This window comes from Polyergus mexicanus, unplaced genomic scaffold (genome assembly GCF_030449975.1).
Source record: "Polyergus mexicanus isolate NDT 795.1 unplaced genomic scaffold, iyPolMexi1.0 SCAF_1, whole genome shotgun sequence".
NCBI classification, from domain to species: Eukaryota; Metazoa; Arthropoda; class Insecta; order Hymenoptera; family Formicidae; genus Polyergus; species Polyergus mexicanus.
The window spans coordinates 13,569,046-13,595,948 of record NW_027223321.1 but is presented as its reverse complement, the minus strand read 5'-3'; the positions used below and the strand labels follow the sequence as shown (position 1 = coordinate 13,595,948).

General features: G+C 36.4%; 1 protein-coding gene across 7 annotated transcripts in view; it reads right to left on the bottom strand.

The window, feature by feature from the left end:
* The window catches only part of LOC138936291 (nephrin), a 226,739-nt gene that overhangs the window by 146,665 nt on the left and 53,171 nt on the right, over positions 1–26,903 (bottom strand). Inside the window, exons 1-2 of one of the 7 annotated variants that reach the window (XM_070301602.1) lie at positions 16,478–16,762; positions 15,519–15,669 (exon numbers count right to left, since the gene is read on the bottom strand). The exons of 5 other annotated variants lie outside the window; for them this stretch is intronic. The gene's annotated coding sequence lies outside the window, so the exon portion shown is untranslated. Of the gene's footprint in view, positions 1–15,518; positions 15,670–16,477; positions 16,763–26,903 lie in introns of those variants that run through there. One more of the 7 variants, XM_070301613.1, reaches the window with a different exon arrangement.

Below are 26,903 nucleotides of genomic sequence, written 5' to 3'. Positions count from 1 at the left end.
AAAAAATAGAAAGAAATTATCATTATTACCTTATCCCTGATATTATTTGTGAAAAGAATAATTTTACGTGAAAAATGGAAATTATAGCATAAAGTTTATCACGAAAATGTCGCGAGAAAGTCAAACTTTTATGTGCTCCGTATATGGTATTTGATTTGATAACGAAATTGATATTATATTATAACAATCTATATATATATAGGGTGACCCTGAACGTTCCAGCCAGACTTTGAGATCTTACAGGAAATTTAATTCTGAACAAAACAAAAATTTCGATAAAAACGATAATTTCTTAAGAAAGCATTTTTTGGTTTATAGGAAATTTTTTGTTCAGAATTAAATTTCCTATAAGGTCTCAAAGTCTGGCTGAAACGTTCGGGGCCACCCCCGTATAATGTTAAAATTTCTCGATTACAATTCTGACCGGCGTTCTTCAACATTCAATTAATTAAAATTCTATTGATCACGTTATATTTAATAACTCGCCACAATTGATATTATGTCTCGTTTTCATATTTATTGTATCATAATTAATATTTTATCGAAGCCCACAAACTGGTATACATTTATTCTTAATTAATGATTGCAATATTGATTACAATATCCTCTAGAATTTCGCGATAATTATGTACAAACATTTGACATTTACATATTGAATCGCATTCGCGATCTTATGGAGGTTAATCACGTATTATCCCCTTTGTCGTTTGCACATACGTATACGTGCTTCGGTTCTTCGCGCAAATCTGAAAAATCTCATCTTATTATTATCATAACAGTGTCGCTATCGCAGATATATGTCTCCCGAGGAGAAACAATAATCTGGGATAAGCCGGGGAGATATTAAGGAACTTGTGTCGCCAAAGTATTTCCCATCGAGATATTCTCGATCGACAGTCTCCATTAGAGTCTCTCTCTTTCTCTTCTTGTTCCTATCTTGGATACTTGCCGAATTGAGTTTCGGCCAATGCGCGTGCGGTGAGCGGGCCCCCGTTTTCAAAATTTGACAGCCGCTATTCGTTGCTATTTGACTAATGGCTCGCGCGATTCCTCTTGTTTATGACGGAAATAAGTTGGTGACCCGAGAATGGATGCGCTGTCATTAAGAACGTGAATACTTCCTAGATCATATTAGACGCGAGAAAATCAATGTATGAAATTCGCGTATCAAGCGCCGCTTGTATAATTGATGTCGCTGAAATTATTATAATATCGCACACGGCTGTTCAGATTCGCAACGTCATGTGGGAACGTCCGTCGTCTGTCGTTTAACGATACCAAAGTTGATATTGCATAAATGTTTATTCATACGTATCGGTTACACGTCGCCGCGCGTGCGCAAGTCGATATTGCAGAAAATTTAGTTTATATCGGGCTTGTATAACTTGATTGGATAATTAGTTTAAATAATTAATATCGAATAACATCGAAAGTTAATATCGAATAATGATTATACGGCGAGGTGGATCTCAGCAAATTCGATTTTGTTCGCTATCAAAACAGAAAATTTTTTAATCGATATTAATCTATATACATTAATTTTATATGGTATGTCAAGTTCTTTCTATATCATGTACAGATTATCATGTATGTTAACTTTTTTATCATAATTCGTATATAAACAAATTAAATAAAACGATGAGATGATAATTTTTTTTTTTTATTTGCGTTGTAATATATTCAGATTTATATTAATTGTGAATATTCTGCGATTTATTTCTCTAATTTATAGAGATACTATTCTTTTTAAGAGAATTCACTGAAATTCCTTACAAGTTCGATCAGTTTTTTTAAATAGTCTTTGTTTCGTTATCTACCTCTCTGAGATCTATGAAACTTTCCTACAAATAGTTTGACCACAGCAAGATTAAAGACATTCTATATCCCGTTGCTTTGTACTGTGTACTTGGCTAACAGAGTTTGCAATCAAAGCTTTGCGTTAGTTTCTTGTCTGGTATATTGCTTAAAACAATTTTCAACAACATCCTCTTAAATGATCTCCATGCCAAACTTGTTTTATCGCCAAGTTTAAGATTACGCAACACAAGTCGAATCTAAAGTTCGATACAAATTTTCCCTTCCGGTTTTGCGTCAATGAACATGAAAGATAGTAACTTTACCGCGAAAAAATATTCTTTTCTTTATTTTATATTTTACGTACTAGTAAACTGATGCTACCATATATGTCTACTGTTACAAAGAATGTTTTGTGACGCGTGATACCACGACACGAACAATCGAATGTGTCTAGCTTTACCTTAAAATAATAACACAATTATTATTTCTTTAACTTTCAATCTTATTAATCAGTTCGTTTGTAGAATCGACGAATTTTCCATATACAAAAATTTGTCTCTCTACCTCTTAGCAATATTTGCAATTACTACTACATAATTACTAAGATCGATTAATTAATATCACTATTTATTCGAAATGCTGCAATCGCATATAAATTTTTTAAATTAAAATTAAAGTCTATTTTTTAGATTTACAATCTGTGACGAAATTTCTTTATTATTTCTTTATTATATTTTCTTTATTATACAGATGGAAGAATTATTTATAATCTTATCGAATAACAAAGACTCATATAATAATTATAGATGGTCATAAATTCTAGATTTGCTTATAATGTCTAATATTCGTTTACTATTGTAATGTTATAATAATAATAACAATATTTGATAAAATTTTCGATAATAAAATTCGGATTATGAAAGATATATTAAATTTTTGAAACGCGATAATAAAGATTTCAAGCGACATTCACGTTCATTTAAACCTTCATTTACCGACAATAAACTCAACTTATTTTGCGCATCGTATTATTTATTAATAGACTCAACAGAGATAATTGCGAAGAGAGGGCGAAAGTGTGCGAATGTACGACGGATTTCCACTCTCTCTGCAAAGCTTCCAGCCGCGAAATTCGGACGTAATATCCTATCCAGCACCATCAAAATCTCTTTAAACAGCGCAAGGTGGCTGCCACCGCAAAGTGGCAAGGGCTCAAAGGAACGAGAGAACAAAGAGGCAAGAGCGAGGAACGATGTCTGCGCACATACGGACACATAAAATACGCACGTCCACATAATCGTATTGATACGTACGTGGATGGTTTGAAAAAACCATATGAGAGTTATGTGATCGGTTCGTACAAAGGTACATGGAGGGATAATAAATCCCCTCCAACCCTCACTCTCACTCTCTCTTTCTCTCTCTCTTATCCTTCTCCAGAGAAAGAGAGCTATACGGAGGATTGCATTCAACGAATGAATGGGGCGCATTGTTACTTACGTTAATTCTACCGAGCGTCGAGAATTCGAAAATGCAAGTTTTATGCACCGTAATCCACTTCGCATTTTTGTTAAAAAAATATCTGCAAAATATACTAGAAAATATGCATATAAGAAAAGTTGATGGTACGTCTCAATATTTCTCTAAAATATTAATAACATGATCGATTCTGTATGAAAAATTTTAATAATTTTCACAAATATTGAAAATTATGCTCCAAAAAAGTGTATATATTTTGATTAAAAATCTTTAACCTAAAAAAAAAACTTTAAACAAGTGTTTTTATATTTGTTTTTAAAGAATCTAGTAAAAATACAGTTGCCTTTTTTTTTTTTTTTTTTTTTTTTTTTTTTTTTTTTTCGACGATATCAGAAGTTTTGATATCCGCGCTGATATTTTATTTACCATATCTTTTATTATATTAATGAGCTCTTTGATATCGACGCGCGTAGACATTAACAAGATCTCATTTAATAATCACATTTTCATCCAACGAGCCACACTCCGATGTTTCACTCGCGGAGAACTCGCGGAGAACTCGCATCGACCGGAATATTCATTCGTATCTGCCGTCGTCTGGGAAACTTCTTTCCGGCCGGAGTTCACTGGCTTCCGGTATTACGAAACTCGCGAAAGCTCCGCCATCGACTCCGCGAGCCAACTCAAAGAATAAAATCAAAGAAACGGGAAGTGAGAGGAAGATCGCGATGGGAAGAAGGGTTAAGGGGATGAGTCGGCTCAAGCGCATTTCTCGGTAAAGGAGATTCTCTTTTCCACCGCTTGCCTCATCCCTCCCAACCCTCTTTCCCTCCATCGTTCCCGCCCTCGTAATCCGTAGGACGAAGATGTTTTAATTGGAGATTAAGAATGAAAGAAAGCGCGGGTCACTCTGTTACGATAGCCGGCCGGTGCAGCTTTCCGATGACCCTTTCGAGATTAATGCCATGTATTTGTCCGGGACCTAACGATGCACTCTAGTTCCACTCAATCGAGAAAGTTTGCGCGTATCACTGAGCGTCAGCGAAAGGGAGAAGGTAAGTCGCGTCCACGTAGCTCAACGAAGATGTTGAGTAAATTGCTATTCGCAAATTGCAAAGTTGGATATTAGGTGATTGCATACGAAATGGCGCATTATTTTTATTTAAAAAAAAAAAAAAAAAAAAAAAAAATCGAGTACATCGAAAGAATATGTGGATTTTTTTTTTACATACAATAGCCGTCTCAGTTTTTGAAATGTTTGCAAAGAAACACGTTTGAATTTAATACGTTGCGCTTTTCCGTAATATTTTGATGCGCACGTAACGTTCGTTACGTAACATTCGCACTGAACTCGGGATCCGCAACTTGATCCTCGATCTTTAATGCGTTCACGAGCCAGAAGGCGTGATTATTAATGTAACTTTCGCCAGTGCGTGTCGGGTGCTTTCCGCATAAACTCGCGTGTTTATTACTTCGTTTAAAGTTATATTAGAGTTTCGGCAAATATGAATTAAAGCTCGGCTCGTTGCGACGCGGGCGACGCCGGCGCACAAGAACCGATGACTATTATTTCTTCAATTTGATATCGGAAGCGCTTTTAGCGAGAGTTTCACGCTATTGACTACCACTATGGCAATCGAGAGAAAATTCCAACTGGGATGCAACGAATTTCTAAGACGAGAATTCGCACAGATAGATGAATATTCCGAAAGCTACCAATGAGTTTCCGCCTCTCGGTCGGAGAATTCTTGAGAAAATGTGATGCGCGATCGAGAGACCGTAAACATAATTATTAAATAAAATCACGAGAAAGTTTCACGTTGTTTACCCGATCGCGGAATTATTACGCGAGAAAAGTTGCTTCTGTATCATTTTATTCGATTAGAAAGTTAAACTCCTTGAAGATTTGATGTTACTGTGAAATGATATTATTTGACAATAATTTATATTTATTATATATATTATTTAATGATTATTGTATACATGTGTAATTTCTTCATTATAGTGTCTCTCTTGTTCCCATTCTTTCTCCATAAATTTTAAAAAGATGCTATTTTACAAATGGAAAAAAATATTAAAATGTTTTACAACGGATTTTCTTTAACTTATTCGATACATATATGACCCGATAATAAAAAGACAGATAATATTCAATTTGCACGTTTATACTACATATGTAATGTGTCGTAAAAAAAGGGAGAGAGAAAAAAAGGTCAAATACACATTAATTAAACTTATTTTCTAAAATATATCTAAGATTTTTATGCTAAATTTTGAAACAGATAATATAATGAATATGAATGCGAGAACTTTACCTTTCGTCTAGAAGAAAGTTAATATCGTGAATTAGCATGGGTTAAAAACAGTAAAAAAAAAAGAGAGAGAGAGAGAGAAAGAATGAAAACACGGGAACAGTACTTCTTGCTACCGACGTACGTTTAAATATTCGGAATCGCGTTCGCCGCGGACTTGTTTTTCTTTAAACTTTCGTTTCCACCGCGAAAAATATCCGACGATCGACCGATCCATTTTTCACGGATCGATAGAAAAAGAGCGAGGCACCAGTCCCGCGATATTCAAGAAAGAGAAAACTCTGACACCGGGAGTGAGCACGCGAACGCTTTACATATTTGCATCGCTCCGTTCCGTTCGCATTAACAAACTTTCGATATCTGTTTGGCAGAGAAATTTTCTCAATTTTTCAGAATCCCTCGCGAGATCGGGAACGACGTATCTCGGGGTGCACACTCTCGTAAACAACCGACAATCCTAACTGAATCTAACCGATATAGTCATCGCCGGGAGAAGGGAAAAGAAGAAAGAAGGCGCGAAACGCGCTCGCTCGCTTCGCTAATTGGGCCCTCTCCGATCGAGGGCGAGTCACGGCAAACTTTTACTCGGCATCTGCCGGTAGGGGGCATGTCTTTAAACGCTGCGGGGAGCCGAGGGTAGAGGGTGGTTTAATCTTCACGGGATGTACACCGTCCCTGTACTGCTCGCGCGCTCCCAGACCCGTACGCTGCCGTCGCTACGACGGACAATTCGACGAAGTGTTAACGTTGCGGCTCGCAAGTGCAAGTTGCGTTAACCGCGCTTAATTGCGCGCAATTACCCGAAATGGCGAAGTAACGACCGGTTGCCTGGCCTTTCCGTAGCCGCGCGCTACGTCCGGCGACCCCGACGTGGCACGCCAGCCCCGCTTTTTCGCAAGCTCGCGAACATGTCCCCCTTAGAACGTATTTCTCCTTTCCTCTTCCTCATCCCGTCGTTTACGGTAGACAAGATTAATCGAACGAAATTGCTGCTAATATTTGCGCGACAAACCGAGGAAAAAAAATTATTTTTTTTTTTTTATTTTACCATAGGAAAGTCGAGTAATATTTTATCCGACATAATTGTTTTACGTTAAACGAATTCCTAGAAATTCTCATGAAAGAAGAATGTATGTTGTATTTTTTTTATAATGATATGTGTATAGCGATTGACCGCATTTTCACAAAATATTTTCTTTTTATAAAAGCATACGGTGTATAATTATTGTAATAATTATGAAAATATTTTAAACATAGAATATATATATGTACATATAGAATTGATAAAATAATTCCTTGCGCAACAATATAATATTTTTATTTGAGCGTTTAAATTCAGATAAAAAGAAATTAATATTTGATTTAAAAAATCCAATAATCATATAATTTTTGCGATATAAATAATTATAATGCAAAATGCGCGCACGATACTAATGTAATAATAATTTTTTAAAAATTATTTTCGCGAGAGACGAATTTGATAAAAATAAACGTATAGCGATTATTTTGCAATCCTACTATTTTATACGGCTACAAGTTTCAATTGCGGCAACTAGTTACGGAAAATAAGAAGGATTCTTGTCTCCGCTCAATTACGACACACTCTCGCAATTAATGATCTGCCGTAATCGTTCTGGATTTGTCGCCTTCGTCCGAGGATGAAAAACCGCGCGACATTTCACGACGTAAGTGCACTTGTTATTTCGCCATTCCCGGTAATTGGGCGCAATTAGGCTGGGTAATTAAGGGACGCCAGGGCTGTATGCATGTACGTGGACACGAATATCATTCTCGGCCTTCAAAAGGCCGGCACTTTTGTGAAAATATTTTCATGTTATATAGCTTTAGATTTAATTTCCGCTAAATTCTGTGTCGACGTGTCGCACAGAATTTTTCCGCTCTGTAGTTTTTATCCTTTGTGGATTTTCATCTTCGAGAAGAATGTTAAATATAAAAGACAAATCTCGTTTTATATTATTTTTTACTAGAAGCAGTGGTAATTAAACCATTTCTACAAATCACATGCCGTTTATCACATTATACTTTTACAATTTGTTAAATAGTAATAATATATAATAATGTATATTAATACATATTAAAGTTATGTATCGCGCACGCAAGTTTAAAACTCTTCTTCGTCTTTGATGAATGAAATCGGAAAGTTCGCATTCAATAATTTCAAATGCAAATTCGAACTTGATTCGTACAATTTCAAAAATTCTTGCCGCTGTAAATATATAAGCAAACGATACCGTATCGCGTTATCGAGATTTGAACGAATAAAATTGACATAAAATAAGGAAAAATGTCCACGTTGGCGAAAGAACTACAATAAGATTCGCATGACGCCTTCTTTCATCGATAGCATTGTATTCGGACCACCTTGCACTCTCGCACCTTGTTCGGCCGCACGTTTACCGCGAGGGTCAAACGACGTTAACACTTCACCGAATTCACTTCCGGTCGACTGCCCTGCAATTCGCAGACCGATCTAAAATTGAGATCAAGGATCTCGAGGCATTTCTATCGATTCGCGCTTGTACCCGCTGATCGAAGCTCGCCTTTATTCCAATTGGCGCTCGTTTAAGCGTCCAGCCGAATGCATTTGCATTCGAACTTGTACGTTGCGACTTTCGAGATTATATTGTCATCGTCTGTTTACGGCGGCTTCTGTTCTCTGATTGAGAAACGCGAAACGAGTCTTATTTGCGATTACGATAATAAATTCTCTTAGCACGATCAGTATTCTCTTCTCTACATTTTATTCGTTTAATTTTATATAATTATTTTCTTTCTATAATATTTCATGATTCAATTGATATATTTTTTTAATATCGGATAAACGATACTCAATTAGCTCTTTAAATGGAAGATAAAAATAAACAAACTAAACAAATTTCCTAAAGAGATTGAATTATTACGATATTTTTTCTTAATGCACACTTATGAAAAAGTAATTATATTTCTCGGTAATTTTTTACGACGTGCACGCGCGCGCATATTCGAATAGTTACGTAGATATAATGGAGGCTGTTAGATAATGCCGATGCTTGACCGAGATCAAGTTCGTCCGAAGCTCGTGCAAGTTTTTCGTCGAAGACGACAAATGCAGAGCAATTAAGAGTGGCCGTTAGTTACGAGGCCGTTTTCGTTGAATAGAACACGAAAGAGCTGCTTTAAGCAGCGGTTCATTGAAATCTAGGTTAACACTAGCAAATTTATCCTGTCAGCTACTCGTTGTTAGATTATATTCGCCATCGCTACTCTCATATGTCAACTTCGCGGACGAAACGTCCCACGCTTCGTGTAATTTTTTAACAACAATCAGAATTTTTAATTATCTTACACATTTATGATAAAAAAAGCAAAAAAAAAAAAAACTAATATATGAAATCGGTGTGATTGCGCGCGTGTAACGCATAGAGTATCAAATAAAATAATATTACGTGGATTGCAATAATTATTCGCAATAATAATTTAATATCATGAGGAGAAAAAGATCACTTTAAATAATATAATTTTTATTAAATAAAATGTGCGATAACCGATTAAATATCATGAGAATATTTCAGTATAAACTACCGTATAATTTAATTACTTACATTATATAAATAACTACGATATAATCGAAATAATTACACAAAATGTGAATCGCGTGAGCGAAAAAATATCGCCCTCCGCATCGGCAAAAATTTCACTCATTATTGCTCGTCGCGCTTTGTTACCTAAAGTCAGTCAATAAGTCAATGATGTAACGATGATCTTGCAATATTAATTTTAACACATGTTCTTCGATTAATTTGAGTTTTCCTGAGGTATCATTATTTCTTACAGCTTTCCAATCTCTAACATTATCATGTACCTTCGCAACTGAGTTTCAAGTTAAAACTTTATTAAATTCTAATGGCGTTCGTTATACTCGTTTATACGACGCAAGAAGACAAGAGGAGCGATATAACACGATGCACGGATTAAACAAGTCTAACCCAGAGACGCGGCGATCTCGCAGCGCGAGCTTAATTACACTTAATCAGCCGAAATGAGGAAATAACGAGTTCATTCGAGGTTCGTTCTGCGGTTAAATGCAGTCGTACGCGGTTTTTCATCCTCGAACGGCGACGCTATAACTCAATGTAATTGCCGGAGCCAGTATTTGAAGCATTTTTTCTTCTATACGAAATAAGGGTAAAAAAAATTTAAGTGCGCTAAAGCCGACCTCACATTTCCGAATTCTCGTTTCCACGATAATTAGAACCCACCCGATAGAATCATAAAATAAGCATTTTCAAAAAAAAATTTTTTTTTGTTTTTCATTTTGTAGTTGCATAAATTCGAAATTTTCATCTTCATTTTTTCTTTCCTCTAGACTTGATATAATTTTAGTTTCGCCTGAAAGTGCGATACTCCTAGTTCCCGTTAATTCAACATTTTATATATAAATACTGTTTAAGAGTTTTTAAGAACTGTTTTCAAAATCGACATATCCCATATCTTCTATGCGTTCGTTGTTTATGTAATAGGAGTAATAGAAAGTGCGTAGAATTCTTTAGATTCAATTTGGGTTAAAGCGAAAAGGTCTCCTAAGATGTAAAGGTAAAGTTTCGCGCGATCACAAAATGTTCACGATTTCTACTCTCAAGCATTCTTACGAGTTGTCGATTCTCGAACGGCGAAATCGAACAAGCTTAATAACGGGCGACGTAAATCGATCGGTTTACCTGAAAGAACGAAGAAAAAACCAGGAATCATCGTTCCTACGGAAGGGCGGGCGTCGTCGTTGTCGGAAATCCGAGCAATTAGACATGATGCCACGGTGCAAATGTCAGTTACGAAACCGTGCCTTTATTGAATGGAGGAGGAAGAGAGGAAGAGGGGGGAGGAGGGGGAGGGGGAGAAAATGTTTTAAAGCGAGCTTTATTGAAATCTGGGTTAACACTCGACTGGCTCAACTGTCGGTCGAGTTGTGCAAGCTTCGCTTCTCGATCTTGTCGCGCTATCATCGGGTCCCGTTCGGGTTCCGAGGGAATAAAAGCCGGTAGGAAGGGCTTGGGCAAATGTGCCCACGATTCCCCGCGCCCACACGAGAGTGGCGTAATTACCAATGTTGGCAATTAAGGAGCGCACTTTACGTTTCGCGCCTTCAATTAAGCGACTCGGTGGCGGATCACGATCTCATTCGTTGAAATGAACACAAGGACACGTCGACGTTATCGATATATCTCGATGCTCGATAATCTGTACCGACTTTTTACTGGGTTCAAGAAGGTTGAGATTCCTCGACGAATCTCACGAATATTTGTGACAAAATAGGACAAAAAGGTCGCGAGAACTATAATCACACTGTTGGAGAAAGTAACATAGAAATAATTGATTATAGAAAATTAAAGGTTTTTTTTTTTTTTTTTTTTTTTTAAATAGATACGCGATATGTTAATTTTAATGATTGATTGTTATGAATAATGTTATACAGTATCACAAAAAATAAATATATTCTAAATAATACAAGATACAAGTTCCATTAAGCGAATGATCCAATATAAAAGTGACAACAAACCATCCAAAGCTCTTTGAACCCTCATCGGTTGCCAAAGTTTTCACGAAAATCCCAACAATACCGTCTCGGGTCACGAACCAGGCAGGTCCGCTTCATCAGCCCAGGAAAGTCGATTAATTCAATTAATTCAATCTGGTAATTGCTTCCCATCGATCTTGGCTCCGCGAAGCCGGTATTACCTGACGATATATACCTATATATAGGTATATATAGACCGTCGGCTTTTTCTCGATTTTCTCGCCCATCCTTTCCTTTTCGTTCTTAGCCAAGTGACAGTCGCTTAAGGCTTTACGGTATCAGCTTCGAGAAACGCGCAAGAGAGGGACTAAATCTTGTTCCCTTTCCGTTTCCATTCTGTACGCCACGTTCACGGAGAGTTTAATCAAAATACAATACGATTTTTTATAACCGAGATTATAACTTTAATCAAATTTAAATCGTGGCACCGTAATGCGATGAAATAATTGAAATATTTTTTTAAAAAGTAAAGTAAATTAAATCACTTATATAAAAGTGCGATGGAATAAAAATTGATATTTTTCAAAAAAAAAAAAATATTTGAAAAAATTAGTTTAATTATTAAATAATCATGTTTCGTAGAACCAATCTTTCAATTATCGAACATGCTTGCCTCGTGTTAATTTGCAAATAGCCCGAAAGGTATTCGTCTCGAATTGTTACGGCCGGCGTCGCGAGCTTCTAATTGCTCATAACGGATCTTGTTTTGCATTGCCTACATTGTTATCGCCGGAACACATCGAGATGAGGAAACTTTGGTGAAAACGTGAAGTCGATACAGGCGAACGATGTGTCCTTACAGCCCTACTGTCGAATTTCTCGCTTATACGAGCTAATTCTCGTCGAATATCATTTTACGCCCAAGTTGTCGCACGAAGAATTCGCAAAGTTGGCAAACACCGGCAGCTGAAAATTGTTTTCTCTCTCTCTCTCTCTCTCTCTCTCTCTCTCTCTCTCCCTCCCTCTCTCTTTTTTTTTAGGCAAAGCCATTCTTCGCAGGCATCGTTCTGCACAAGCGCTGTTTCACGAGATGCCACTTTTCGCAGCCGAGCGCGGTTTATCAGATTTATCTTTCTCTTTCCTTTTTGTTGAACATTATAATAGCAAAGTTACCGCGAGAAGAGATTAAAATTGTCGGCGCATGTTCATGTGTTAGGCATTAATCTGAATTATAAATTGACTTTAATAATATATGTCACACTTTGCTCATCGACGCGTGTAAGATCAATGTAAAGGGAGCGAGCCGTATCGCTTAATTAGATTCATCTTTATAAAATATCCGTTATACTATACGAATTAAAATATTCTTATATGTGATTTATAATCGTGGGAAGATACGGAATTGAAGAGAGATTTTTATCGGGAATTTCACACTTGGTGCCTGATTTTTTCGAGAGTTACGGCATCGCGTCGTAGTTAAAAAGTTCGCGCTCCGAAACCGTCGAATGCAGGCGACGCGACGGCACGGGAGTTCCTTAGATTATGTTAATAGGACTCTCTCTCTCGTCGTACTCGATAACTAACTGGATCAAAGTTTTCAATTAATAACTTGTCACCGGCGGCGATACCTTACTCCGAAACTTCGCGCATTACTCCGCGCATCAAATCGGCCCTCGTTACAGTATTTTCGACAGAAAGGTTCCCGTAGGTAGATGACGCTGCTAATTGGCAGCTCCTCCCATCTCGCCGTGGCAACTTTGCGTTGACATAAGTTATTACCCGCTCGAACACTGATTATGTCGAATACTTGCAAAACTATCATATTTATTAGACAAATATGTGCAAAAACAATAATTTATTATCCTCACTAAATATATTATTTACAGTCACGTCAATTTACTTTATGAAAATATTAATATAAAATTTTTAGTAATTTTCAGTAATATCCGTTTTCTTGCGAAAGTATGTTAAATATAAAACGTTATTTGAATATAAATCCATATATTTAATAAATCATTCGTACGGCTATTTATTACAGTAAATATATTTTTCAATCATTAAATATGTTTCTCCTTTATTTGATTGCAATTTTAAAAAGCGTGTTCCGTTTGCCTCGAGTATCTCAAAAATATTTCTTTATAGCCTAATTAAAAATCGAGTTTTATCATGTGCGGTGTATATAAAATACTCTCAAAAATTTTAAAAAACTTTTTAAAAGATTTAACTCGAGATATTAATCGATTTTGATTTGTATGTTTTTTTTTATCAAGAGCCACGAGTCTGTATGCAGCTCTCGTCTCTTCAATCCCTCGATTTTTATTCAACAATTTAATCCAGTCGGTTGCTTACGAGCGTTATTTCGGGTAGATACGCATTCCATGCGCGTAAGCAATACTCTCAAGACATCGTGATTACGATATCGTTCGCTGAAGTCGCGTCGACGGGCGACGTCGTGCATTCGATACACGTAATCCACGGCGGATGTAGATACGCGGCAAACACGAAACGCGATTCGTTTCAGGATAAAAATATGAAAAAGCGACTCGCAAGAAAAAGAAAGAAAGAAAGAAAGACAAGCCGCGCGCGTCGCGTACCGCGAAATAATTCATCGCTGTAAGCCGGTGGGAATAACGCAAAAAAAATCTTACAACATCAAAATATCATTTTCCGCGACACACGGTGGCGTATGATTTCAACCTTCGAAAATCGACTCGAGAATATCTTCCTCATAGTATTTGTAGAAGCATTGACAATACCCGCGAGATGTCGTGTATCTTAACAATGGCGGATGTTGGTGAAGTTTGGAGAATCATTTATATCCACGCTAATACTCGGCTGTCGCGCGATTGACCCATATTAAGTTAGCCCCTCCACCAACGCCAAATTAAATCAAATACATCAAATAATTTAGTGCTAATTATGTGCTAATTAGTTGCCGTAGTCCGAATTTTGTTGCTCAAACCGTTTAGCAGGAATTTACATTCAAAGTGGGGGGTGCTAGCTTGACATTAAGCCAGCCCCCCCCCCCCCCCATAGTGAAAAAAATATATATAAAGCTCGAATCAAAAAATAAAATACACTAGAATTTGTTGCTATTTTGTTGCTCTAAAATAACATAAAAATATTTTTAAAAAAGTATATTATTTAATTAATACCACTATATACTCAGTCTCGCCGCGCCGTACCATTCACTTGCGCGAAGTAAAAGTAAATAAAAAAATGTATCGCTCGCATGTATTTGGTACTGAAATAATCTGTGGACAATATACTGTCGAAATATATGAGAAACTAAATTTGTTGCTCGTCTTAAAGTATTAAAAATCGATACTTTGTCGCCGCGGACCCTATACGACGCGCTATTATATTATATAAACTAACTAAAAGAATTTGTTGCTCGCATGTTTTTGGTATTAAAATAATCTATGGACAATATACTATCGAAATATATAAGAAACTGAATTTGTTGCTCCTCTTGCTTTTTTAAGAATGACGCGTTAAAGATATATGTTAAGATTACAGAGTGATCAGAGTTAAATAAAATGTAATCGTATTAATGATGATTTCGAATGCTAATAAAATAGTAAAATTAATGCGCTCAACGATTATAATTATGAAATCATTAATAATCATCAATGATGAATAATAGAAATAATCAAGGCAAAGATAATATGGTCAGTTTTAATTCTAAATATTTATATGATTATCAGATTATAAATAATTAATCAAAAAACAACTCGATTTTTCAATATCATCGTTTCCATAAATTAAAAAATAAATTGACACGCATATTGTTAATTTCGTTAATGCACATGTTTGATAATTTTCATTCTCTAAAAATGACGCGTTAAGGATGTTAAGATTACAGAGTGATCAGAGTTAAATAAAATGTAATCGTATTAATGATGATTTCGAATGCTAATAAAATAGTAAAATTAATGCGCTCAACGATTATAATTATGAAATCATCAGTAATCATCAATGACGAATAATAGAAATAATCAAGGCAAAAATAATATGGTCAGTTTTAATTCTAAATATTTATATGATTAATTTTGTTAATGCACATGTTTGATAATTTTCATTCTCTAAAAATGACGCGTTAAAGATGTTAAGATTACAGAGTGATCAGAGTTAAATAAAATGTAATCGTATTAATGATAATTTCGAATGCTAATAAAATAGTAAAATTAATGCGCTCAACGATTATAATTATGAAATCATCAATGTAATCATCAATGACGAATAATAGAAATAATCAAGGCAAAGATAATATGGTCAGTTATAATTCTAAATATTTATACATGAGCTATAAATCATTAATAAAAAAAAAAAAAAACCCCGATTTTTCAATACTATTGTTTCCATAAACTAAAAATTATATTGACAATTTTAAATGTTTAATAATAAATTCTACTGACCGACCGATGCACCGCCCTTGCATGTCTCACTTCTTTCCGCATCTGGTCATGGCGAGATCCTTTCCGTTTCCGGTTGCTCCCTTCGCTTCAAATTGAGACGAGACAGTCTATCAATTTGTCCACTCATGCATAATCACTATTCTCATAATCACTATTTCACTCGTAGTCCAAAATCCGCCATATGCAATGACGCGGTAAAATTATTTCCATGCCGATTATAAACATGAAAGAACATATAATCGCGTATTAATAAATGGACGGAGACGATTTTCCGTGATTCTAATCGACATTCCCGATACTCACGACATCCACTTTATACACGGGATAAACTTGTGATGGATAAAAAAAGGCGAGAAATACGGAAAGAATATTTCAATCTCGCACGCTAATGCAATACGACGGTTACTGTAACGGTTACGGAAAATTTAGGCAGGTTGAGTAGTAGTAGATGGGGAGGGGGGGACGCGTCGTCGAATATCCGTTCCAGGAAAAGGAGCGAGCGCGTCTCTTCCGAGAAATAAACCGTACGCGAAGAATCCTGCGCGAGATAAATCAAACTAGCTCGAGCGACGCTCTTTTGCGATCTCGATTTATGAAATTGTGAATATAACTCTGAAAAAAGGATTACATTTGAAAACAATATTAAAGAATATTAAAGAAGAAACGTGTGGAACGCGACGCGCTTATATTTTCAACGCAATATTATTATATACGACAGCGAGTAAATTATTTCAGCGCCTAAAAATATGTTAAATAATGTATTCATCGATCGTTGTATCGTATTATAAAGTCGATATATCAAAACTACAAATTACTCTCGATTCGGATATTTCGAATATTCGTTCGGATGCGAAATTCATTTTCGATAGATAAAAGATGCGTGGGAAAAATCTTGTCGTTTGCGAGTATATATATATCGAAAGATGCCTTAATCACGATTACACAGGTTAATATATTACACTCGGATAATCGCCTGTTATTCGATACAAGACCCCCCCGACACTCGTTCGTACGCGGATCTCACTTTCGACGGATAAAAAGACGCGAGAAACACGGAGCGCGACCGTAATTCGTCTTGAGACTCGCGCTTGTGCGAAGAGACTGACACGATTACGGAAAATTTAGGCTGGACGGATAGGTGAGGAGAGGGGAGGACCGCGTCGCCGAACGTCTCGGTACAGAAGCGTTCAAAAAAGTTGGATGAAAACATTCAGATATAAACAAAGAAGCGCGGCTCGAGAGAAAGAGAGAGAGAGAGAGCTTATATTACAAAATCTCGATCAATTTTCATGGCGAAACGATAATACAACGAGAATAATCGTTGAATAGAATGTGTAAGATTCGAGGAGGAATATATCTGAAAAGCAGCTCACACACCACATATGAACATTCCTAATAAAATATTCTTATTTAAGAGAAAAAAAAAATGTGTTCGGTTAGTCGACAGTTAGTCGACTAATTTTACACGTCAGGTTTAATAATATTCATGGTTGTAAAATTGACCAATCGCGGTCATTCGATTCTTGATTGGTGATTGGTTAGTTTTAAAACTATGGATGTTACTGAAATCCAATTAAGGGTGACGTGTCAACGTTAATCGATGTCTCTGAAATGTCGCGAGAAACCACGAGTACCAACAGCTAAATGAGAAATTTTACAATTGGTGAAGCTTCGCGTCGCGTTTTTCACACGTTTCGTATTTCAATATACTTTAATATTCTTTTAAAATATATGATTCTTCTTCAATTATATGTATAATTTCGCCAGAAAATAATCGCGAGATTGCAAAAGTATCGCTCGAAATAAATGGCAAAAGAGCAAACACAATAATCTTTTAAAGATAAAATTAATAATTAATGATTAACAAATATAAAGAGTCAATTATTTCGTGCACAAGAGAAATGTCAATATTTCATTATCATAAAGATCTATACTGCTCAATTTATTCATCAGTTTTAATTATCATACTGAACGTTATTAATTATAATTATCTTCTCATTAGGCGTAGAATTTGATAAATAAAGCATTGAAAAACCTGTCTAAATGCATTAATGAAAATGTTTTGATTCCATCAATGAAAAATAATGAAAAAATGGGATAAAAAGTCTATCTTTTGTTAGTAAAGCGAGCATATCGCGTGATTCCGCGCGTGATTACTGTACGCTTTTTATGAGCTTTGATTTCTAATTCTTTACTTCGAATACACGCGCAAATGTGTGTGGCACGATATCGACAGTGAGCATAATAAAAAATTCAACAAAAATCACAAAGTATTAACTCGACATTTTGACAATGTATAAATAAAATTAATTTAAATAATTACTTTACACACACACACACACACACACTTAATTTCTTCAATGAATTATTTTAAATTATTTCATAAAATAAAATGTTATACTTTTATGTATTAATTTCAAGATGAAATTTTATATTATATGTTTTCAATTTATTTTTACACAAAGGATCGCTTCTTTTTCGATTATATTACATTTCCCGAGATTCATTGTGTATTACAAATCCCATTTAATAATAAGTATCATATATATCTATATAATAGTTAATTTTTTCTGTATAACATTTAAAATTTGGTGCAAACCAATGTTCAATCGCACGGCGTAAAATCATACTATTCATTATTGCAAAACCGTGTAATTTAATACAAGCTTTAATTATCGTTTATGATTTATGCCCAATGATAAAGATCGGGAGAGAGAGAGAGAGAGAGAGAGTTTAAGGCCATTCACGATAATTACTGGACGCCCTTGGCCGAACGACGGTGGGACAAGGCAAATAGCTGTAGTAGGCGCGACAATGTAATCCGCGAAAATCCGATTTTCCTCGGCAAGAAGAATGATTTACATAAACCTTTTACCGGAAACGGAGAAACGGTATTACGGCGAGTTAAGGGGGCGCGAACGAGAAGCTCGCGCCGCCGCCGCGCGAGCGAAACTTGTTACGTGAAAATATGAGGTAACCAGGAAAAGGCACGTAACGTCGCGCCATCGTCGAGACGTATTTTCGGAAAAATAAGAGCGTCGGCGGTGGTCGCCGCAAGCACGAGGAGGGAAATTTTATTTCGAACCGACTGTCGCGAGCGTAAACGAATTAATACGAGACAAGTGCTTTTATTACTCGGACGCCGGTTTCGTCGAGCGGTCTCACCCTTTCTCTCGCTCTCTCTCTCTCTCTCTCTCTCTTTACTTTCGTCACGAACGCGATTAATTTCTCTTGTTGTTCATCTTGATTACGTTGCCGCGACGAATCAGTAAATGTTGCTTTATATTCGCTGAAAACGAAACAAGCTCTTCGGATTTACGGACGTGACGCGTAATCGACGACGCGTCGAGATACCCGAGTAAAAATTTAATGCTGATATTTTCAACTGGTTGGAGTCATGCGTGGCTTTAACAAATAAACCTAAATCATACGCTCCTCACATTTTCATTGTTAAAAATTAACTTTAAAATAAAAATTTCGGAGGCAATTTTTCTCCATCATTTTTCATTAATCAAATTTTATTTGATTTTAATAATCTTTTTGTTTTACATTATCGTATTGTTATTTAAAAGGTTAATTTTAGATTTAAAAAAAGAAGAAAAAAAAGAAAAAAAAAGATTTTTCATGCAGAATCTAATTTAGTTTACTTGTTATTATCATTGTTATTATTATATATACTCTGTACATTTACCTTAATACATTCTATTCGTTTTGCAACGTTTCTGAGATAAATCTGCATCACATTTATATATGTCGTAACCGGAATGTGTTTACTATGCTTTTTATGGCTCTCGTGCATCTGATTTTCCCGGCAATTTTTCTTAGTCCGACGCACATCGTAAGTTACAACAAAGGATGCTATCCATCCGCCTATTAACCGACCCGTAAAAGCCGCATTTACATTTTTGCGAGAAATTGGAAGGGCAGAGAAAAGAGAAAACGAGGAAAGACTGCGGCCGACCTGATGCAGGTGTATCCCCCGCAGCGAGAGTCATAAAAGCTCGGCGTCTTCATCGTCACACAGGCAAGCCGCGCATTTTTTCGCACGGCGATGAAGAGAACGAAGGCGGAGTTTACGATGAAATCTCTCTCTCTCTCTCTCTCTCTCTCTCTCTCTCTCTCTCTCTCTTCTTGGCGATGAAAACGAAAAGAATCGGATGAAGCTCTCTCTATTCGTTCGGAAATGAGATGGCAACGACGAAAAGCGAGAAAGACGTTTGATTTCTCCTTCTGCGCGCGTATAAAGACTGGGGAAAAAGCGCGAGCTCTCTCTACAAAAGTCTTTCGTACACACCTATATTTATGCAAGCGTAAAAAGTTCCTTCCCCTTCCGAAAGCTCGCCGAATGAATATCATCGTCGTCCAATCGTATTTGAACTCGAATATCTAAAAAACGCACATGTTTTCTCATAAAAATTACTACGGCTAATAAAATGAATTCATCGCAATAATTTTCAACTCGTATCTTTTTTTCCTCCACGTACTATTTCACCTAAAAATGAAATTCAGTTATACCGCAGTATTATACCCAGTATACTGAGCGACCTGTATATCGTCGCTGTGAATCTAGCTTGGAGAGATGACTGTAAATTAACTCTTTTGGTGAACGCTGGCGAGAGAATCACGCGAGTTCCATTCAAAACGATCGTGCTGTGCTTTGAAAATTTTTTTCATTTTTTACGTCGTTAGAAAGCGCATTATTCCGCGCGCCACTAGATACGCGCGTGCGTTTGACGCATAGATAAACGGGTATCAGGGCGGTTCGGTGAAACGCCGTTAATCCTTTGTTTCTTTTTTTTCTCCCTTTCTCTGTCTCTGTTTCTCTCTCTCTCTTTCTATTTTCCTCCCTTTCATTTTTTTTTTTTTTTTTTTTTTTTTTTTTTTTTTTTTTTTAAACTAACAAAACTCCCGGTCGATGAAGCACGCCGGACGAAACACGTCGGAGGCGGCGCGGATTATTTTTCTCGCTCGCCGAGGGTTCCGAACTGCCGGGGATAAAATCGAGTTATCGAAACGAAAATACATTCGTAACCGAGAAATTACCGTTCGCCGGCAGTTCGTCGTCCCTCGACGCACATAACTCGCGTCGTCGCGGCCCGCGAACCGCATCGTCGCTCGTAGAGGTCGACCGTCCCCACCCGCCGTCGAAGGCTCGTAACTTTTTTTTTAAAACTCCACCACCGACGCGATCCATCGCCGTATACGGGATACGCAGAATCGAGGCGGTAAGACGGAGAGAATTTATTCGTCTCAACCTGCGCGCCATTCGAACACCGCTGGCTTCATAAGTGCGCAACTTGGAATAATCCCAGACATTCTCACATTTTTAAGGATATTATTTTTGCAAAGGCGAATAAAGCTCGTTGAGAGAGAGAAAAAAAAAAGAGAGATTCCGCATGATGCTGCACATCTGCGAGTTTATAAAAGTTAGTAGCATATTCTTTCGTAAAAGAATCGTATCACTTTAACATACGCTACGCGTATTATAAAATAATATATATGTGAGATTATTAAAAGGAAGCGTTTTATTTTAAAAGAGCGTTCCATGAGAAACTGAAACTTTCGGAATCCGGTATTTTCCACGCAACGATCTAATATTCGTACCAAGGGAGTAGAAACTGTAAGACGACTTTGATAAACAAATTAGTAGTAGAGTATTTAATAGTTAGTATAGTAGAGTTTATAATGAATACCAGTAGCGTCAGTCGATTAATACGAGAATATAGAATGTATGGATAAAACAATATAGATTTACAACGTTTACGCATAAAATGACAAATTCGAGCTCCGGACACGCAATGTCTGGAAATCTACATGTTGCATTGCTTACATCGTAAATATAGCCACGAAAGTGCAGAATTTTTGTCACTCGCTTCTTCGTAAATGATAAAGTAAAATCTCCGATGAAATATAAGAAGGATACATGATAAAATTTCACAGCGCCTTGGAGAATTCCACGATTTTCCTGACATCCGAAGAAATGGACTTTCCGCGTTCTTGCATCCGAATCTTCAACTATTTCATAAATCCAGTTTAAAATTGTTACGTGCATTCGTCATTCTTTTCGCGATCAAAGTGATATCTAAATACGTATCTTGAGTAACACTAGCCTGTATTAAATCTACACAATCTCTTTTTTAAAGAAATAGAAAATATATTATAAAAATCAAAGTAGCGCAAACTCAACAATTATTCAAAAATTAAAAGGTATATACAAGACAAAGAGAGAAATCAATAATTATACACGATTGTACAATCACAATCATATATTGTGGATTTCGTAGGAAATAAATTCCTTCAATTTATATTTTAATATTTTTGTTACTTTTATATTTCCTTATAATGATAATTAATCTAATATATTTAAATATCTCTATATACCAGGTATATAAATATGAAACCGGAATTTGCCCATACATGGCTGTCAATGTAGTTACCGTCAAACCGCGTCATTGGCGCCATTTTCTTCTTTTGACATCTGATAAAGATTTTCAACTCACAACAATACAAGTTTCATACAACAGCATAGTTTTTAATAGCGTTGAACATGTGGAATTTTGTGCCTGGAAACTACGATTTGCGGACAGCATTGATTTTCTGTTACCATTTGAAGAAAACTGCTGCAGAATCGCATCGAATGCTTGTCGAAGCTTACGGTGAGCATGCTCTTGGTAAATCACAGTGCTTTGAGTGGTTAAAAAAATTCAAAAGTGGCGATTTTGACGTGAGAAACGAAGAACGTGGAAGACCACCGAAATCTATTATGAGCTGCTAAAACCTGGCGAAACCGTTAATACTGAACGCTACCGACAACAAATGATCGATTTGAATCAACCTTTGTGTGAAAAACGACCAGAATATCAAAAAAGGCAACGCAAAGTGATTTTGCTTCATGATAATGCACCATCGCACACAGCAAAACCGGTCAAGGAAACGATTGAGACGTTTAGTTGGGAAATACTTTCGCATGCGGCTTATTCACTAGACTTGGCTCCATCCGATTACTACTTATTTGCATCGATGGGACACGCACTTGCCGAGCAGCGCTTCACTTCTTACGAAAATCTACGAAAATGGCTCGATGACTGGTTTGCCTCAAAGGAGCAACAGTTTTTTTGGCGTGGCATCGACAAATTGTCAGAGAGATGGGAAAAATGTATAGCTAGTAATGGGCAATACTTGGAATAAAATATTTTTTATCATTTTCATACAATAAACGTGTATTTTCTATACAAAAATTCCGATTTCATATTTATATACCTGGTATATCTCTAAGCAATCTTTCGAAAGATATCCAACGCAAAGTTGTGTGAAAATAATTGAAGCCTCCGATATACATAGTTTCGCACAAGAATAGTTTTCATTATTTTATTCCACTAACGACTAACGTAAAATGTCAAATTGATATCGGCACGAGTGCGTTAAACTTTCTCTTTGAATTGCATTGTTCCCATCGGCTATATTCATGTCCATCTACGTTCGTCGAAACAGACATTGTTGAGCAAACTGTGCGCGCGCCATACCGGAGGAAGACAATCCGTGAATTCTTTTATCTCGATAACAAAGCATCGCGTATAATAAAAATTTCGTTGCTTTTTTTCTCAAATGCGTCGCGATATTGGTTCGATTCCGCAATTCGTCAAAATAATCGAGATGAAATAAAAGACGTTTTTTAAATAATTTAGCTATTCTATTTTTTTTATTATGTAATAAAATGAAAATATTCACGCAATATCCTTCACGTTTTCCTAATAACGTAGACGTATCGATCTCTATAAATATAAAATATTCGAATTGTGGATTCGTCTATTGTTTGAAAAATGACAACTGATATTCACAATCCTTAAGAGAAGAAGGTATTAAGGCGCTTCCTTCCTAAAGCTCCATGGTTAACGGCGGGTCGTCTTCCCTAAGATCGAAACGACAGATCTCTTGTGCAAGATAAGGCGCAGTCGGGGAGGCAATTAATTTCTTTCACCGAGGTAAGGAGGATGGCCCTCGTTATGGTACACGATATCTCCTAATTAGTTTAAACGATCGTGCTCTCGGATTGAGCGGAAAAACGTACCTTCGCAAGGAAATATCGAATCCGATTTCGAGACACGTCTAACGAGCATCATAACTTGGGTCCCGCTGGCTGCCGGGAAGAGTCCCGAATGCAAATACGAATAAATTCTGTATGAATATATTTATAATACGTGTATGTAATTCATGCAATATATCTTACAAAATTACAGAAAATTTCCATCACTTTCATCGCGTTATATTTTAATGACAAATTCTTCGAAAAAAAAATAGAAATGCCTGCTATTACTATTGAAACATAAAAAAAAAAATGATGATAATAATAATAATAATAATTAAGTAATTCTACATGTGTTGACGGATTCTTTGACACAGATTTTCCAACTAAATGTAAATATTTAACTGTACTTGTTCATCATTTTGTACTTTATATACCATACATGGTGTGGTCAAGAGTTAAATATGGAAATGCTAACTTTAAGTTTTACCCGTTTGTGTTTGATGTGGTCTAATGTATACACATACACACTCGCGCATACAACTCTCGCCGGGTGACGTTCTCAACTTCCATCCTAAATAAGCGCTTGGATCACATTAATTTATTAAATCTCGTCCCGCCCCCACCCCCCACCCCCTTCGCTCCTCACTCTCTCTTTATGAAAATGTCAAATTTGAAATTCGGCGAAAAAGAAAAGGCAATTAAATTTCTGCGTATGTAGAAACAAGTGGTAAGTGAGTAGTAAGTAGTAATAACGGGAAATAGAATATGATATGAAAAGGTTGAATAAAAGAAAACTTTCCGTATAGACAATCGAAGTAGAGTAAACCTTTACGACTAAAAGTAAAGTTCGTCGCACGCGTTACCGTTTGTGTGCCCAAGTATTCTAAACTACATTATCGTTACAATCACGATTCCATCGGCCAGGCGCGTTTCTTATAGCGAACCTCAACAATTTTATTACATCCTCTCTCTCTGATCCTAAGCTAGAAAGTTTATTTTCGGTTTATTTTCGGAATGTCTGTCGTTTTAACAGTCGGACGATCGCGTGCAGGATGTTTCGTTCGCGTTTCACCAACGCGTTGCCTTAAAACCAACATAATTCGCGTTAGCGCAAATTACGTCGACGAACCTGCAGGTGACTTAATTACCCGGCCTCGCCCGAATAAAACGCGGCCGCAGTTTCAAAAACGGCAATGTCGCCGACGCTCGCTTTAATCTATCTGGATAAGCGCAAACGCCCGGGATATCCTCCGAGTTTATCAAACGACCTAGAATAACAAACTTGCCCGGGTAATACAAGCTACCAGCGGTCGCGGCAATTATAACTTGCGCGATGCACTTCGCGCTGAATAATATCGTTCGGGGTAAGAAATAATAAACATTCGCCGTCGCGCCTTCAAAAAGTCGGATAATGAGCAACGAGGCATATCAGCGGGTATAAGATGCAGCGGCGGGATGCAGCGCGATGCAATTTCCACCAACTTCGTATTTTGTTATCGTAACGCGCGGAAAAGTATTCGCCGTGGGAAAAGAAACTCGTCAGTTTTCACATAAACCGTCTAAACGAGAAACGAATCGGAAAATTTATTCGCAAGTATTATATATACACAAGTGGCAAGAGAAATAATAAATGTTTGAAAATAATATTAACAGACACGCGCGATGATAACAAAAAATAATATTTCAAATAATAGATTATTTCTCCGAATTATTTTCCCGTTGTATACTTTGAGGGAAGAGATGATTTTATAATAACGTAAAAATTATATTTTAATCGCGAAATAATAGGGAAAAGAATTTATCGCGCGATATGATTAAAAACTCTGTGATTGACTTTTTAATATCACGATTTCCATGAAAGTTTGATATACTAAAGCGCGAGAAAAAAAGGCAAGAAAAATTAAGAACGATCTAAACCGTCGCCACAGAGGCCAAGAGTTCACGGACCACGGGAAATTGCGTTAGATATGCGGAACAAGTTGCAATTGGAAAAGTTTCGTGAAGTCGGAAATCTTCGAAAAACAGCGCGGCAGCCGGCGATGATGAGCGGAGCGCATGGTAACAAATTGTTAATTTGTGCAATTGCCGGATTCGTGTCAACGAGGAGACTCGTGTAGAAAATAAAATAGAATATGCTTGACAAATAATCTAAAGTGAAAGATTATATTCTGAGAATCTCTTCTTTTCGTTTTACATATTTTTTTTCTACTATAGAAATTAAAAAAGAACTCATTCTTATTATTTGGGTGAAATGGTTACATTTCTCTCTCATGCAAAAATAAATATTCCATCCAGAGAACTGCTTTGAATTTTTAATAAGAATGTTCATTTAGTACTATCTTGTAATAAAATTTATAATAATATAGTATAAAGGGAAAGAAAAACTCAAAACTTTTGTGAATTTTTAATTGAAAATTTTAATTTCTTCATATTTTTCATAATAAAATTGAACGTATAAATTCTCATTAAAAGAGATATTTTTAATCCCGAATCAAAAAGAGCTTCGTTTAAGAGTTAACCTAATCTATGTGATGAGCACAGATGCACATGTGTGTGTGTGCTCACATGGCCGTTATGAGAGACTTTCCTGTATAAAAGCTGTTTAACGCGAAGAAAAGAAGCGCGCTTTTGCCGCTGATTTTCTCTCGAGAGGATATGCGTGTATCTAAAAGACGTTCTTCGTGAAAATTTCACGGTGTCTGATCCTTCCCTTGCTACGAAAAGTTACTCGCTGAGAAATTAATGGTACGGTTGCAGCGTGAAAATAAGGAGGTGCCGATCGTCTTCGAAAAATCTAACGGAAATCCCGAGGGGACTGGCTTCGATCTCGACCGCAACCGCGATGTAGACTTTTTCAAACTAGCCAAGTCCGATATACAATTGCGTTAATCGTCTGAGAAATCGGGAAAGTGATCGCGCGATAGAACGTTGGCAGTAGAGAATCGCGAAATTCAACAGTTGAAAAAGTTGAGTATCTCGTACGATATATGAAACGCGATAAAACGTAGTCACTCGATTCTATTCAATGCAAAACGTTTGTGATAATCAGATTCTGTGTGCTCGTGTTTATTAATTTTATATCATTTTACTCTCGTGTATTACAAACGAAATAATACTCCGTTTTCGTTGAAAATGCAACTAAAAATTCGCAGTATTCTTTTAACGCGTAGCCACCGATGTACCACCTTACATTCCCGTTCTATATCTCATTGCTGTTTAGCTTTTCTTCGTCTTACTATAAATTATACAAATCGATAATTTTTTACAGTATAAAGAATGGGTCATTTATATAAATAACAGTATATTGTGATGACACTGAAGAAAAAAGAAGAAACTTTTAAATTGACGGAATCCACATG